We start from the raw sequence: 15,874 nt of genomic DNA, 5'->3' as shown, positions 1-15,874 counted from the left end.
GATGTAAACAGAATGTTGATGTTCCCAGCCCTCCGCCCGTTTTACCGTCATATCGATCGAATGTTCCTAAGCTGCAGTCAAAGCGGGCTTCGGGTCACTACAAGTAGTTGGGCCGGTGTTGATGTTATGGGATATGGTCCGTTTATCCCTCTGGGTGCTCTATGCCCTGCAGCGCCGGCCCCGCGTGTCTTAACACGTATCCGCGGCACACAGGCAGGCGTGGGTGTCAGGCAAGCCCGCACTGTCAAATGTGAATGCCGGCACCTGGTGGCAATGAGGCACTGCAAGCAAAGTCACTGGCTCGGGTTACTTTGTCGCAGCTGAGAAGCTCCCGGCCAGTAGTCCCGGACCGGGCATGCGGCCAGTCACACTAATGTGCCTGGAGCCGACAAAAGCATACTCCTCCTTTCTCTTCCTCACTCTATAACCGTGCAGAGCTCCGCTCTCACTGCGCGGTTTTACACAATTCTCAAACTGCTGATGCCCAGGTACGCCTGCCACATAACGGGATCTTCAAACTGCAATTTGGTGGTGTAAAGCAGGATTGTCCATGTAATGGGATCTTGTGGTGCCAGAGCTCTCAATTTAGGCCGACATCTTCCTTGACCCTCGCAGGACCACTTCGAATTCATTTAACTTTCCTTTTATCACTTTCATTCTAAAGATATGGCACGCTTCAGACCGAGACCTTCTACTGGGAACCTGCAATGTGCCTGACCACTCTGTCCCTTCACACTCCTGCTGTATTCTCAAAATGTCACTCTTTCATATTTCTGGCTTCACCCCCGCCACCTGCACACAGCCCAGCCTTGCATAAGTTTTCTTCAACTCACCGGCTGCGTTCAAGGCTTTCATCTGGGAGCCAAGGCCGATGCTGGGGCTTCTGCTTAACCTCCCGACTCTTGCTCTAGTGCGGGAGGATGGCGTATATCTCGAACCCAAATGTAGGATTCACAGGCTTCACTTCTTAGTTCAAAAGTTTAAAGGTTTTGGACTTCTTGTCCCAGAATGCACCTGGGTCTTTTCCGCACCTCCTTTGCTAGCTCCCCGAAAACTTATTTTACCTCATTTTGGGAGCAGCAGGAGCCCAGGGAGATGTTGTGAGGTCAGGGTCTTACCACCTGCCCCTCAAGGGCCTGGGTCTTATCTTTACACCCAGCGGAGGACTATGTTGTGAGTATCACCAGGCAACCCTAGCTGTTCCTGGTCTGGCTTCCTTGGGTTATGGCTTCCTCTCCAGACTGCAGTCTCCCTTGTGCACTCAGGTTCAATGTTTGGATAGTCCTCCAGGCCTTCCAGCTCAAATGGTCTCTCTCTCGCTTCTCTACATCATCCAGCATCCCCAGCTCACTCAGTGTGTTCCTGTGCTCTGCTTTTTGTACTGGTAGGGAGGTTTAAACAGTTTCAGGTGTGGGTAGCTGAAAAGGGAGGCTTGGCTCTGCCTGTCTTCATAATGGGACAGGATGGAGACTGCCCATAGGAATCCATAGTACATTGGTTCCTATGGGCAATCTTCATAGTTCTGTTCTTCTTTTTCGTCCCAGTGGTTTTGAAAAAAAGCAATGGGGAGGAAGTATGGGAGTTGTAGGTTTCCCTCATGATGGAGGGAAACATATGTAAGTGTTTGTCAGGTTCAAGGGGGCAGTTGTATGGTTGTAGGTGAATGGGTTTTAGATAATGTCCCATAGTGACTGAGGGGATGTTGGATAGGGATCTATTTCTTCTCCTATGCCACCCTTTAATGTTGGTACCTGTTGGAATTGGGGAATGGGCAACGGGACAGGATTCATAACAACCTATAAAGGTGGAGAAAGTGTCGGATAGGTGGGAATACCGTGCCTCGCCACTGGATTTCTCACCCCCACTCCCTGAGGACTCATCACCGAGGTGATCTTCCCGCACTTGTCCACCCCCATGGTCTGGATCCAAGAGCGATGACTGTGCTCTGGCCACATGAGCAAAAGATTCCTAGGTTTCAGACGGCGAGACACCCGCAGGTTTCTTCTCGCAACTGCCAATCCTACGAAGTTTAAGCTGGCTCAATCGGCCGTGAAATATCTGGGCTTCTTCATGGGGAATGGTGGTGTACAGCCTCAGCAAGAAAATGTGAAAGCCGTTTTAGATGCCCGCAAGACCAAAAGAGATCTTGGAGCTTTCTTGGGCTTCATTGGGTATTATTGCAGGTTTATCCCAAAATGTTCAGACAAAACCTCATGGTTGACAGATAAATAACGTAACGCAGAACTCCAGAAAATTCATTTGACCAATGAGGATGATGTTTGTTATAACAACCTCTAACAAACATTGTGTCAGAACCCCATATTGAAGGTGGTAGACTTCCTGAAAGAGTTTGTTTTACAGACTGATACCTCCCTGGCTGAATTAGTAGCCGTGCTGTCTCAAATACATGATGGCTCGGAACATCTCAAGCCAGAATAATCAACCAAAAATATGTGAAGTTCTCCTTAATTTCCAGCCATCAACTTTTACAAACTTAAGGTGATGCCCATACTGACCTATGGTGCCGAAACTCAACTACAGCTCCCGGGGTCAGTATGGCAACGGGTGGAGGGCATTTTTTGGTGGCGTGTCCTCAACATGCCTAATTCTCTTCCGGTGGATGTGATCAGAAGAGAGATTGGCACAGTTTCGTTCTACGCTACTATGGTGTGGAAAACACTATCATTTTTGAGGAAATGTTTGAATCCCCCAGGAGAAGGTGGATTTGAGGTGCTGCAAAAGGCCCTGAAATTAACCTTTTAACTTCCATTGGTTCCCCCCCCACCCCCAAGTGCCAAGACCTTTTTTGGCGATTTTGGTATTTCGCCATTCAATGCCTTCTAACGTTTTCTATTTCATTAACCCCTTAAGTGCCAAGGACGAGGCATCTTGTCCTTGGCAACAGGGAGGTAATCCAAAGGACGAGATACCTCGCCCTTGGCACTTAAGGGGTTAAATAGCGAGAGGTCCCTAAATGAATGGAGAAACACATGCGTGGAAATCTTACAAAGCTTAGCACTTAGTGAAGAAACTCTATTAGCAAATCCTGATCATGTAAAGAAGAAATAATTCGATCTGGATTGGATATCTACAGAGGAACGCACCCGCACTATAAAAAGTGGCAGAAAAAGAAGCAAAGACAGCAGGAAGCGAGGAGAAACACCTAGATATCTGAATAAATTCCCCTCGCCAATCTTGAGACACAAATTTATGAGATTCCGCTTTAATCTGTACCCGACAAGGGAAGTAATGGAGAGACGTAAACCAGCTAGTATAACTACACATGTAGATTCTGTCCAAAACTTTAGCCCACTTAACGACCAAATGCCTGGCTCTGAAAGACTTGAGAACAAAACGCCTGGGAACATTGTTTGTACATCCAAAATTGACAACTAATGAACTTTGGGATCGCCTCAGTCAAAGGAGGAGAACAACTGAAATCCTAGTAGTAGGAAATGTTTGGCAAAAGCATGGAGGAAGAAGAGACTTATACGAACTCTGTTGGAGTATATAGAAAGGCAAAGCTTAGATTGAACAAAATTGCCACTACATGGCTTTTATCAGAAATTTTAAAGAACATTTTTCCTTTTTTTCCCCTTTCTTTTTTTTCTTTTTTTTCTTTCTTTTTTCCTTTTTCTCTTTTTTGATTTAAATTGAGTTTTGAAGATTTAATTATTTTGAAAAGAAAATTAAAGCATAAAAAGGATTGAAATGCAAACTAATATGCTTAATAAAAAAACAAAAAAAACATCTTATATTAATTACCAGTTGCAAACTATTTCCCAGAAAGAAAAACTACTCTGTTAGAACTAGAAGCCCTTGCCATCAAATGGGCGATGCCCCATCTCAGGTACTACCTACTGGGAAGGAAATGTACTCTTATTACTGATCATTCATCCTTAGTTTGGATAAGTCCGGTGAAAGAATCTAACGAGTTGTGCGTTTGTTCCTGGACTTGCAACCATACTGTTTCGCGTGGAACATGGAAAGGGTAACGACCAGGGGAATGTCAAGGTTCCCATGTGAAACAGATTGTCCACACTGCATAGGGTATGTGAGAAACCAGAGGGTGTTTCACTGCCTAATCTCCGAGGATCCCTTAATCAGGTGGCCAGGGCACAGCCATCGCCTTTGGATCCAGACCCTGTGGGTTGACAAGTGCCAGAGGATCACCTGGATGAGGTGTTCTCTGGGAGTGGGGGAGGAACGCCCCATGGCTAGACATGGTATCCACCCTTTCCAGATACCCCTGTCCCATCCTATTTTATAGGATATTCCAACTTCCAAGATCTCCCTCCCCCCTTTCCTACACAAACACTGAGCCGAGAAAGCGAAGATCTGAGGCTAAAAGGAGTACCATCCACGCAGGGTTAGGATCTTAATTACATACACCTGGTACCTATTGGTACCTATTGGCTCTCCCCACATGGTTAAAAGGTGGCTCTCCCCATATGGTTAAAAGGTGGAACACTGAGACACATTTGGGGCAAGGGGATGCACGAGAAGGAGCAGTTCTTCCAGGGCGACGGCGAGCCAGGCGGAGCAGAGCGACAGGCCGAGTGACGGAACCGAGGTACGGAGAATCCTTGGACACCCTGGCGAGAGATCGTTCCCTCCGAAGGGCCTTGAAGGTTGCGCAAGGAAGCCCAGCCGGAGAGGAGAGGCAACCCTCTTTTGTGTTTCAAGGATACCAGCCACTCTCCCGGGTGACAGCAGAGTTGGGGAGGTGTAACAGCAGTTGTGGTATCAGCCTTGACATCAGGATCGAAGCCGTTAAAAACGCAAATGAGTTAACACAGCCGGTGAGTTGATGAAAGCAATGAAAGTCCGGTGTGTGTTAAATGAAATTTGACGTCAACAGTATCCGACGAATGATGGTTGCGCCTGTGCCGATAAGATGCAAGAAAGCAAAGCTTTGTAAAGAACTGTTGATTAAAGATGATACTAATTAACAGAGTGGTCCGGCAAAAGAAGATTGCTCAATAGAAAGTCTCAGTGAAATGTTGATGCTGTAGAAGCAGCAGGAAGAGAAAGAAACTGAGATGCAAGATTTGAACTCTTGTTAGGTTTGATCCCGGCAGAGGGAAACCTGGAAGTGAGAGATATCTTTGAACTTTGAAATAAGTACTGTGCTTGAAACTAAATTTACAAAGAGGCCTTGGTGTAGGAGAGGAAAAGTGACATTTGAGGTAAGAAGGTCGAAGTGGTCATGCAGAGGTTAGAGCAAATGCCTCGCAGTTTCGAAAGTCTTCAACAGCTGAAGGAAAGTGAAAGGAGGCTTGAACCCGACAGAGGGAAGCCTATGAAGATGTGATTGAAGCTTGGGGAAGGGAACCCCCACAAATTGTGATTGAAAAGTTTGAACCTGGCGGAGGGAAACCTGTCCTGAATTTTGGTAACCAGAAGGAAACAAACTTTTGTTGAACTGTGTTTATAAGTTAAAACGTGACCTGGGCTGGAGTGAGAGAAAGCTGAGAGGTCCAGCGGATAAACTAGTGATTTTTTTTTCATGGAAGGCCAAGTGGGCCCTGGTCCACGAAATTAACTTTATCCTTGTGTCCGAAGCCAGAGTGCGTTGCATGGTCCAAGTGTGCCACCTTACCCCATGCTACAAAACATGGGGACGTGAGTTTACTCAGCCATACGGACATTTCTTTTGAAAACTGATTTTCCTTTTTGCATTACACTTTCCCTTTACTCATTTATTGTTTTAGAAAGAGGGCAGGCATTAGGTTTATTAGTATAGGCCATTTTATTTTGACTTGACTAAGAATTGACAAGGACTGTATTTTCTTTTTGTTTGATCATCGAGAGCACTCACATCTTAGTTATAGGGCAAGATAGGAGTGTTCCATCCCATTCCATCAAAAAAGGTTTTGAAACTTGCAGCTCTTGCCAGTGTCTACTTGTGATACCATGCCTCCCTCGCAGCTGGAACTGTCTGGTCCCAATCCTTAATACTGGTGCCAGTATGTCTGGTGAGCATGAGAGTCGCAGTGGTCCTCGATTGTACCACTGCTGGCATGCATGAGTGAGGCAGATCTCATTGGCCAGCTGGGTCATCAGTCCGCGAGACTTGGTGCTGTCGCGGCTGGCAACTTTCCTGCCTTGCTGAGACAGCTGCATTGGTGCTTTCTTTGTCCTGCATTTGTGACGAGTGATCCAGCTCCAAACCAGACCCGCATCTGCCTGTGCACTTTGAAGCGTAACCAGGGAGGGGATTTCGTAGTCCAGGCAACCTTCTTCAAGCCTGCCAGGTTTGAACTTGAGTAAGCTAAGGGCGATGAGTAATCATACCACTTAACTGTGCCCCCTAGTTCATCCATACAGTTTTTATGCACAAATGATCCTTGTGGTCCTTGCCTTGACTTGGGTGACTCATGCTTCCTATAGTCGTCCGAAAGTTGGACAGCTTTGTTCTTCGTAGCAGACCTGGCTCTGTCTCTTGGAACCGAATTCCTCACACTCCAGTGTCCTCGTCAAATTTTTTCTTCCCATTGAAGTTTGTCCTTTGTGAGCTTTACGCATCGACGATCGCTTTTACGCACAAACATAACATTGAGCACAAGACCCGTATCTTCATAGGGCTGGACTTCTTAGTTAGGGATATCCATTTCTGGAGTTGGACATTAAAGTTTTTTTGCTTTTCCTCCTCGCAGGTTTTGGCAGGAATCTGCACTTTACTTCATTAATTGAAAAACGCCCGTACATATGTGTTAAATCCTAGCTATTCTTACAAATGTATAGCGTTTCTGACCTTTTATTTCACAGAACCTGTAACGTTGATTTTGCTTGCTACTTTAATTGTGCCCATTGTTGAGTAAGACTTTGGGCAGCTTTTTTGACAAGCATGAAAAAATAGGCTTCTGTTTACAATACAAGTTAACAGATGCAGTTGGCATTTTACCCTCAACCCCTGGATCTCTGGCTTTGAATTTTAAATAGAAAAGAGAGTTCAGCCATTTCAAATTCAGATTTAGAAGATTGAATGTAGCACTTGTACTGCAAGCCTTTCAAGCTTTTGTGTAACAGACATTGCTTTGTTTTGCATCAATAGTATGTCCCTGTCTTTGATGATTGTATGATGTTTTGCCTATTTTGTCTCTTAATTCTTTGTCTGCCTCATAGTTTTTGCTAGTATTAGATGTCTTTTGGAGTGCACTGTAAGGCTTTATCACTGGGATTTATTTTTTATGAACATTCTAAAACGTTGGCACTATTAATAATTTCCTATATTTTTACAATGTCCTTCTGTCTAATCCAGAATTATAATTTGAGACGGACACGGGGTACAATATTTCATGTTTCCATTGGTACGAAAGAAGGAGAAAACCTGGTCATATAATCGGGAATCAAGCACACAGGATCTGCTAAAATCCGTGTTGCATAAAAGATTTTGCACAATTCTTTTTATTTAAAAAGTGGAACTAATCGTGCCATCTTTTACATTCGGAAAGTGGCGGCTCCCCATTATATGAACTCCAATACTGGGGCATAATAATTATGCTTGGTTTGCCCCATTTTGTTACTTTTGTGCTAGCAAACATTACATAATCACAAACAACGGGTTTTAAACAAAAGTTCAATGGTATGCCAATATCTTTAAATTTAGTGTTCTGCATCTTCCAGACTGATTCAATGGTTTTACACAGAGCATTACGAAGATGGAGTGGATCAACATGTTGTCTGTGCAAAGTAGCTCGGCACAGTGACTAAAATTTAGTGCAAGGTGAATGTGATTTAGTGGGTCTTTAGTCCAGGTGCTCCTTGAGATTAAGAATGAATTTGTCTGGTGAATTAACCTCATTTGAGGCTACAAAAGAACTTTTGCAGTTTGACAGTGTCTATGCTAACGGGATCAAACCAGCAGCATTGCAGGGAAAATGAACACAATGGAGGAGATCCTGTTGGAGTGGAAATCTCCACTGAGTTGGGGAAGTTGCATCCTACCATCCCAGGTAAATAGACAAGTCAAGGGAGCACCTGTTGGACAATTCTCTGAAGGGAGAGGAGTACAAGGAGATGCTACTGGCAAAAATAACACCCGTAGGATTACCTTAAGTCCTGGGCTCTCTAAATGGGAGACTTGAGAGATAGAAGCAGCATTACTGTTTATCCCACATCACACCAGGCAAAGAATGGATGAGACCATAACCCTAACTCCGCACAAAGCAGAAGTACCAAGACCATCTGTTGGACATGAGTGGGATGAGTGGACGAGCCTGCGGGGTAGTAGGAAACCGAACACAGAGGAGACTACTGGGAATCACTGGGCACCCAAAGGAAACTGCAGCCATTGTGAGAAACCAGAAGGTGTCTCACCCACTAGTCCCCGGGGATCTGTCCTCCAGCTGGCCAGGACACGGCCATTGCTTTTGGATCAAGATCCTGGGGGATGACCAGTGCGGGATTATCACCTGGGTGAGGGGTCTTGTGGGAGTGGGACACCGGATTTTGAGACGCGGTAGCCCCTTCCCTGTAACACCTTTACCCCATCCTACCAGGTAGGATTTTTAGGAACTCCACCATCTGTTGGACATGAGTGGGATGAGTGGACGAGCCTGCGGGGTAGTAGGAAACCGAACACAGAGGAGACTACTGGGAATCACTGGGCACCCAAAGGAAACTGCAGCCATTGTGAGAAACCAGAAGGTGTCTCACCCACTAGTCCCCGGGGATCTGTCCTCCAGCTGGCCAGGACACGGCCATTGCTTTTGGATCAAGATCCTGGGGGATGACCAGTGCGGGATTATCACCTGGGTGAGGGGTCTTGTGGGAGTGGGACACCGGATTTTGAGACGCGGTAGCCCCTTCCCTGTAACACCTTTACCCCATCCTACCAGGTAGGATTTTTAGGAACTCCACCCCCACCCCCTTTTTACAACACAAACACTTTCACACAGACAGCCCGTTATGAGAGAAAACGGACCACCGAGCGGTATACCTGACGTGTCCCAATTGTGAGACACGTGAAGGTTTCTCACTTACTAGTCCCCGGGGATCTGTCATCCAGGTGGCCAGGACACGGCCATTGCTATTGGATCCAGTTCCTCGGGGTGGACCACTGCGGGTCGATCACCTGGATGGGAAGCCTCTGGGTGTGGAGGTGGGGACACAGACAGGTGAGACGTGGGATCCCCCTTCTTATAACATCTTTTCCTCATCCTGCCACATATGATACTATCCCCCTTTTCCGACATGAACACTTTCGCACACCACGAAAGACAACTAACACACACCAGAGCCGTTCACCTGACATGTCCCAACATAAGGGTCAGGCAAAGTCAGGCAATTGACCAGAATCACACACACCTGACGGCCCTTTCTCTTCCCCGCAGTGATAAAAGGTGGAGCATGAGAGCACACTACGAGAAAGGCAGACCGCACAATGAGACAGCTATCAAAGTATGGCAGTTCAAGAGGAGGAGAAAGGCGGAGAGAACCGACGTGGTGGCAAGGAGAGAAGCGACCTTGCCCTTTCCGACCAGACTCGCAAAGCCTCCGTGGAAGGAATCATAAGACTGTGAACAATAGGCAGCGTGTGTTGCAGCACATGTCAACGGTACACAGAGCCCTCCTACAGTGATAATCAGGACAGGGAGAGATGCTTGCTACCATGGTACCATCCTTGACTCCATAGACAAGAAAAGTCAAGCGGGTCTTCACAGCCAGTGAGTCGAGGGGAGAACCAATAAGAATCCGAGCTATGTTGAACGAAAATTGTAAATGGCAGATTAAAGGGAAATCAAATAACTGTTAACTTCTGAGGGGAAAACCAGCTGCAGAAGGGCCCAGCACCACTTGGGTGCTCACTCGAGAGACTCTGGTTAATTCCCCTACTGTTGAAACTACCGATACCAGAAGGCCCTAGGAGAGCTGCAAGGGAAAGGCCAAATTGGTCATTCAGGGGTGTGGCAAAACACCCTGTACAGTCAAAAGTCTTTGACCTGCACGTAATTGGAAAGCTAAGGGAGATGAATTCTGCATAGTGAGAAAGGAGAAGGAATTGTGTGGTTGGCAAGAGTGAACCCTATGGAGGGATGTCGATAGAAAGGGTTGAAGCCTGATGTCTCAATTGAACATTGTGTTGACGAGAGTGAACCCGACAGAGGGATGTCCACCGTGTACTGTTTAAAAAGACATTAAGACTTGTGAATGCCACAGGTGAAATTGATCTGGGGAAAAAGCTGTAGTTTACCCGACGGAGGGAAGCAAACATTCGAGAAGGGTCTGCGCCCGGAAGAATGGGATCCAGGGGTGAAAAGCCATCACCCACCGACACATGAATGTAACGGATAAGTGTTTGAATACAAGCCATAGTGAACCCAGAGGGAGGCTGATGTTCGAGAGGGGTCTGAGCCCGGAAGAGGGGAATCCAGGGGTGAAAAGTCATCACCCAACGTGCATACGGAAAGGAACCTTTGTTTATTATTTTAAACACATCAGGTCCTGGGAGGCAAGAGACTTTTTGTAGAAAAGAGACTTAACCACCGAAGGTCCAGATACCTGAGAATGGAACTGTTTCGTGCTGAGAAAGCTTGAGCGTGTGCTGTGCTCCGGAGTCCCGCCTTGTCCCATGCTCAAAACACAGAGACCCCCTGGCTAACACATCCTGACTTATCATTTGTGAACACTTCTTTCTTTCTTGTGAACCCTATCCCACACTCTTTTGTATTTAGGTGCAAGGATTGGCAATATTTTATTTTAGTATAGGCCCTTTTATTTGACAAGACGCCATTAGGACTGCCTTATTATTATTTGATGGTCGTAGCTTGCTCCCATCTTAGATTTAGGTTTAGATAAGGCGTTTTTCCAACCTACCTATACAGTTTAATAAACACTGTTGAACTGTGATCACTTGTGTCTGTCTTTACTGTTGCCACCATGACTTCCTTACACAATACAACTGTCAGGTGAGGCCAGGCAATTACTGACCATCACACACACCTGACTTTCATTAAGCTTCCGCACATGGATAAAAGGCGGAGCACTAGAGCACACCCAGAGTGAGGAAAGCACACGAGGAAACAGCAGTTTCGAGACAGCAGCTGAATGAGAGAAGAAAGATGGCAAAACAGAAGGAGCTCACAAGGAGGGAAGTTCCCTTTTTCCTTTTCGACAAGGAACTGTTACTTTCCAGAAACCTCGAGAATAGAAAGCATAAGACCACGAAACCAGGCTGAAGAATCCTGCGTTGCGTGTCTGAGATACCCGGGGCCCTCCTGCGTCATTAATCAAGGCGGGGAGAAGCGTCAGCCACTGTGGTACAGTCCTTGGCTCCATGAACAAAGCAGCGTCAGTGAAATCAACACAGCCGGTGAGTTGGGGAGACCGATACAAGACCGGTCTGTGTTGAAGCCAAGGTTGCAAGCAGCAACATTGTCTGGCGAGCGCTGGAACGAACATTGTTGAAACGCGTGTGATAGAAGACGCAATTAAAGTTGAACTGCTGATGAGTGATTGAACTTTAAAAGCAAGATAAAACACCTTTTGACAGAGTAGTCTGGCACCGCATGGGTGCTCAATCAAAGGTCTCTGTGTTATCCAGCTTAGAAGTGGCAAAAGCGAAAGTCAGAAAAAGGTTATATCAAAAAGAAAACAAGTAATTGTGAATCAAAGTGGTCCTACGACGGGTCAAGCAAAATCCTGCGTGCAGTTGAAAGTCTTCGATTTTGATGAAGTAGAGAAAGTTTGGAAAAGTAGATACATTTGGTCTGAGCACGGCGGAGGGAGACCAATTGAAGGTTTTGTGTTAGTGGGTTTGAGCCCGGCAGAGGGGTATCGGGGGGGGGGGGGGTGCGGAGGGACAGTAAATCACCTGAGAAGTTGTACATGTGAAATCCTAAGACTTTGATGTTTGTCGTGTTGCATCAGGCCCTCTGGAATAAGAGACTTTGAATGGCAAATAGACTTTGGCACAGAAGGCCCTGATAATGTTTTGAACTACATCCTTGTGCTGGAGAAGCCAGAGAGTGTGCTAAGCTCGAGTGTGCGGCCTTGTCCCGTGCTGAAAACTTGTGGAAGGGAAGCCGACAACTTGAATATCCTGACATATCATTTCTTGAACACTTTTCTTTTGCAGAACATTGTTTCCCATACTATTTGTATCTAGAAGTAAGGATTGGCAATAGGTTTATTAGTATAGGCCCTTTTATTTTGACAGACTCAACTCAGATTGCATTATTACTATTGGATGGTCGTAGCTTGCTCCCATCTTTAGATTTAGAATTGGATGGGCGTTTTTCAATTCCAATTGAAGTTTAATAAACATCCTTGAACTGTGATCAGTTATCTCTTACTGTTTGATACCTTGCCTTCCTTAAACCATGTAGCAGCAGATGGAGGTTCAACGCTGAAGCAAACATTTGAAGACCAAGGAGAGAGCACATCACTCAGTTGCCAGTAAACTACACACAGAAATACACACATTGGAGGTGAAGTGCTGCATCCTGTAATGTGTAATACAAAACATAATATTTGAAGGATGAAGACTAAAATTGTGAACTAGTATGCTGGCTGAGTGGGGAGTTGTAGGAAAAACGTAATAGTGCTCATTATTACAAGTTAGGCCATTACAAATAAGAGTACGAAGTAGTGAAATCTAGTGTTCACCAAGTGGGATGGTGGAGGGATACCCACTTACCCCACTTTATTACAAACACTCCATAATAGATAGGAGGGTAGTGTGAAATAGCGATTTGACTATTTGGGAACTGTGCAGGAAACCCCCATATTGTTCAAACAATGAAAAATAGAGCGGATAACATTGAAAGAACCTTATTATTTTTTCATCTGAAGCCAAGATCCTGGAATATTGTTACAACTGCGGTTTTTTGGGATGTCTAGTCCCGTTCCAGGAATATCAAAGGAACGGAGACATTCTGGCATATGGAGATTAAAAAGCAGGAACTGGAATGTTGGAAGTGCCCCAGAATTTTCGGTCAGCCAGTTGCAATCTTGAAAAAATAAAATCTTGAACCCTAGGTTTTGTATTCAAAGACATTATTTCAGGAAAATGTATTGCAGCATTGTGCATTTTGCCACAGTTCAAATGTGCACATTTGTGTTCAATTCTACTTTCGCAGGTTGTGTCTGCATGCTCCTCTGTAGTAGCAATAGCTATAAATTGAGATCCTCATTGCATGTGCGTTTTGCAGTCGTTTCATGTTTCATGCTTTTGTACCTTTTAGACACCACCCTAGTGTTCTCAGTTCTTTCATGAAGTACATCCCATATTCCAATGTGCCTGCGTCAGCAAGGCGAGTCATACAATAGGTCACCTTTGATTTTCTTTTATTCCCCCTCTACGACAAGATCGTTTTTTTAGCCCCACTCTAATATTCCAATTACAATCTTTGAGTCAGCACACTGACACCTCTTGCCTTTTGGTTCCAAAAGAACAATGTTCTTACCATACTCTGACCATGTGTACCCCTTTCTTCCGGTCTCATTGCATCTGCATTGTTTTTTTTCTTCCTTTGCTTGGCTTTACACACTGTGCAGCCTATGTAAAATATGGATCTCTATTTATTTATTTATTCTTTATTTTATATATTTATATAGTTCTCAAAACCCAAAGGTATCTAGGCGCTTATGCTTAAGAGATTGGTTACAGTGCTTCTGGTTACAGAAAGGAAGCACAGGCAGTGATTACATAGAGAAGCGTACAGAGGTAATTACATCACAAGCGAAGTGCGAAGGAAGAGTTCAAAGTGAGCACATTCATAGAGACTAACCCTGTGTTGCAGGGCGGCTGCGACACAGATATGCAAGAGTCAATCAAGTGGGCACATTCAGGTAGACCGCAAAGGGGGCCAGTGGCTCACCTTAGAGTGTCCATGTAGCAGACAGGGGCCTTGGGAACGGGCCTTGAGAGGAGGGCCAGCCAAGCCTGCCGGCTCTCCCATAGGTCGATAAGTCCCTAGCCCCAGCCAATCGGGGACAAACAGCAGCAAAACAAAGGCCCATGTACTCCAGTGCGCGCGGGGCGGCCATCATGGAATGGCCAGGCAACACCATCATACGCTGAAGTAACAACAAAAGAGCAGGCATGTGGCGAGCTAAGGCTATCTTTGCAAAGGGGCAGCAGCTTTCTGCTGCTCGATCACAATGTGAAAGTAAATGTTCAATATTTTGAAAATTTGTGCTCGAACACGCAATTGCATAGTGTAAGCCCCCAGGGCATACCATTCAGGCGTTGTGTGGAACGGCTTTGAGTCTTCCGATGGATAGAGGAGAGGGGCAGGGGCACCCGCACTCTGCAGCTTCATGGATGGAGGCAGGGGCCAGAAACGGGCCTTGAGAGGACGGCTGGCTCTCCCGTAGGCAGATAAGTCCCTAGCCCCAGCCACTCGGGGACAAACAGCAGCAAAACAAAGGCCCAGGCACTCCGGTGCGCGCGGGGCGGCCATCATAGAATCTTCCTCAGCTGCTTCTCCTCCTTGGCAATCTCGTTGAGGAAGAGTTTGGAATTGAGGTGTCTGATTCTGGCAGGAGGGAGACCGCCGCCTGTGCAATTCTGAGTTCAGTCCATTAAGATGTTCAGACTTTGTATTCTTCATGAAGTTTATGTCCTCTGTCTTGTCAAACATGACCTGCACAGAACTGAGCAGCTTTTTGGCTTCCTGCATGCGTTTAATGTGAAGAACTTGAGCAGAATTTTCATTGCAAAACTTTGCCTGGGCTTTGTCCAGGATGTCTATGGTCTTCCAGAGGTCTTGATCTAGGATTTGATGTGCATCATTTCATGCTGCTAGCACACCTCATCCTTCAGCTGGCTAACCTTCTCAACCATCCGTTTGTCAGATTCCAGTTAGTACAGCTGCTCCTCAATGTCCTGCTCATGCTCCTCCAGTTGGTCCTGCTGCTTAATCAGCATTTTACTAATTTCATTTAGTTGAATCTCCCCATCGCAAACTGAGTGTCCTTGGTGGGCTCCACTGTAGTAACAGCAGAACTGGCAGACGGCTACCTGCTCAGCTTCACAGTGGTAAAGCCGGTAGCCGTTGTGCTGCGGGCAGCTCCAGGCACGAACATCGTCCGCCTCGACCAGCAGGTGGCCTATGGCTGTGGAGGGCTGCTGGAGGTGGGTCTGCTCATGAAGGTAGAGGTGGACCCTGGCGGCAGAAGACACAATGTAGTCTTCTCCACATTCAACGAGTTTAATTTCTCCACTATGTTGGCAAGCTTTGAGTTCTTCTCCAGAGTGGGCTTCTGATTGTATGCCTGGTTGCACTCAGAACAGCGGACCATCGCCGCTTCTTTGGCCCAGGCTTCCCCAGTGCAACCTCTGCAAAGATTATGCTTGCATGGTAACTGCACGGGCTCCACAAAGACATGAAGGCAGATGGGGCAAATTAGCTCCTCCTCAAAACAGTTCTTCCAGTTTTCTGCCATCTCCATTGCAATTTGGAGCTCAGTTGATATCTAGACAAAGAAGACTCTAAAATGTATCCTCTAAACTCCTGTAAAAAGGATGCCACAGTGTCCCAACTTTGAAATTTAGTTCATTCAATCATTATGTTTTTAATGCATTTTGGTATGACATGCACTCAGTTGTGTTCCTGGACAATCTTAACTAATATAGGTCTGTCCATAATTACATATTAGTATTTTTTATAATAATGACCTAATACAAATGTGACATGTTTACATACTGTTTCATGCCAGATGATCCCGCTTCTCAGTACTGTAATAACATATTTTATTTTTACCCAATGTATTGACCTCAGAATGATGAACTGATTGGGCCCTGCCAGGATACAGACTTTTAAACTAACTGGTTAGTTAGTTATTTCTGTATAATAGGTTCTAGTCAACATAATAAAATTTTCACGCAAAAGCAGGAGTCTGCAACCTTTGGCTCTCCAGATGG

The 15,874-nt window shown here is 45.7% G+C and overlaps 1 protein-coding gene and 1 pseudogene across 4 annotated transcripts in view; one reads left to right on the top strand and one right to left on the bottom strand.

The window, feature by feature from the left end:
• TANC1 (tetratricopeptide repeat, ankyrin repeat and coiled-coil containing 1) overlaps positions 1-15,874 on the top strand; it is a 2,406,012-nt gene that overhangs the window by 409,481 nt on the left and 1,980,657 nt on the right. The gene's annotated exons all lie outside the window — the stretch shown is intronic.
• Positions 14,411-15,396, bottom strand: LOC138489776 (E3 ubiquitin-protein ligase TRIM8 pseudogene; annotated as a pseudogene).

This window comes from Ambystoma mexicanum, chromosome 9, assembly GCF_040938575.1.
Source record: "Ambystoma mexicanum isolate Mex_15411 chromosome 9, UKY_AmexF1_1, whole genome shotgun sequence".
Lineage (NCBI taxonomy): Eukaryota > Metazoa > Chordata > Amphibia > Caudata > Ambystomatidae > Ambystoma > Ambystoma mexicanum.
This window is presented reverse-complemented; position numbering and strand designations above follow the sequence as displayed.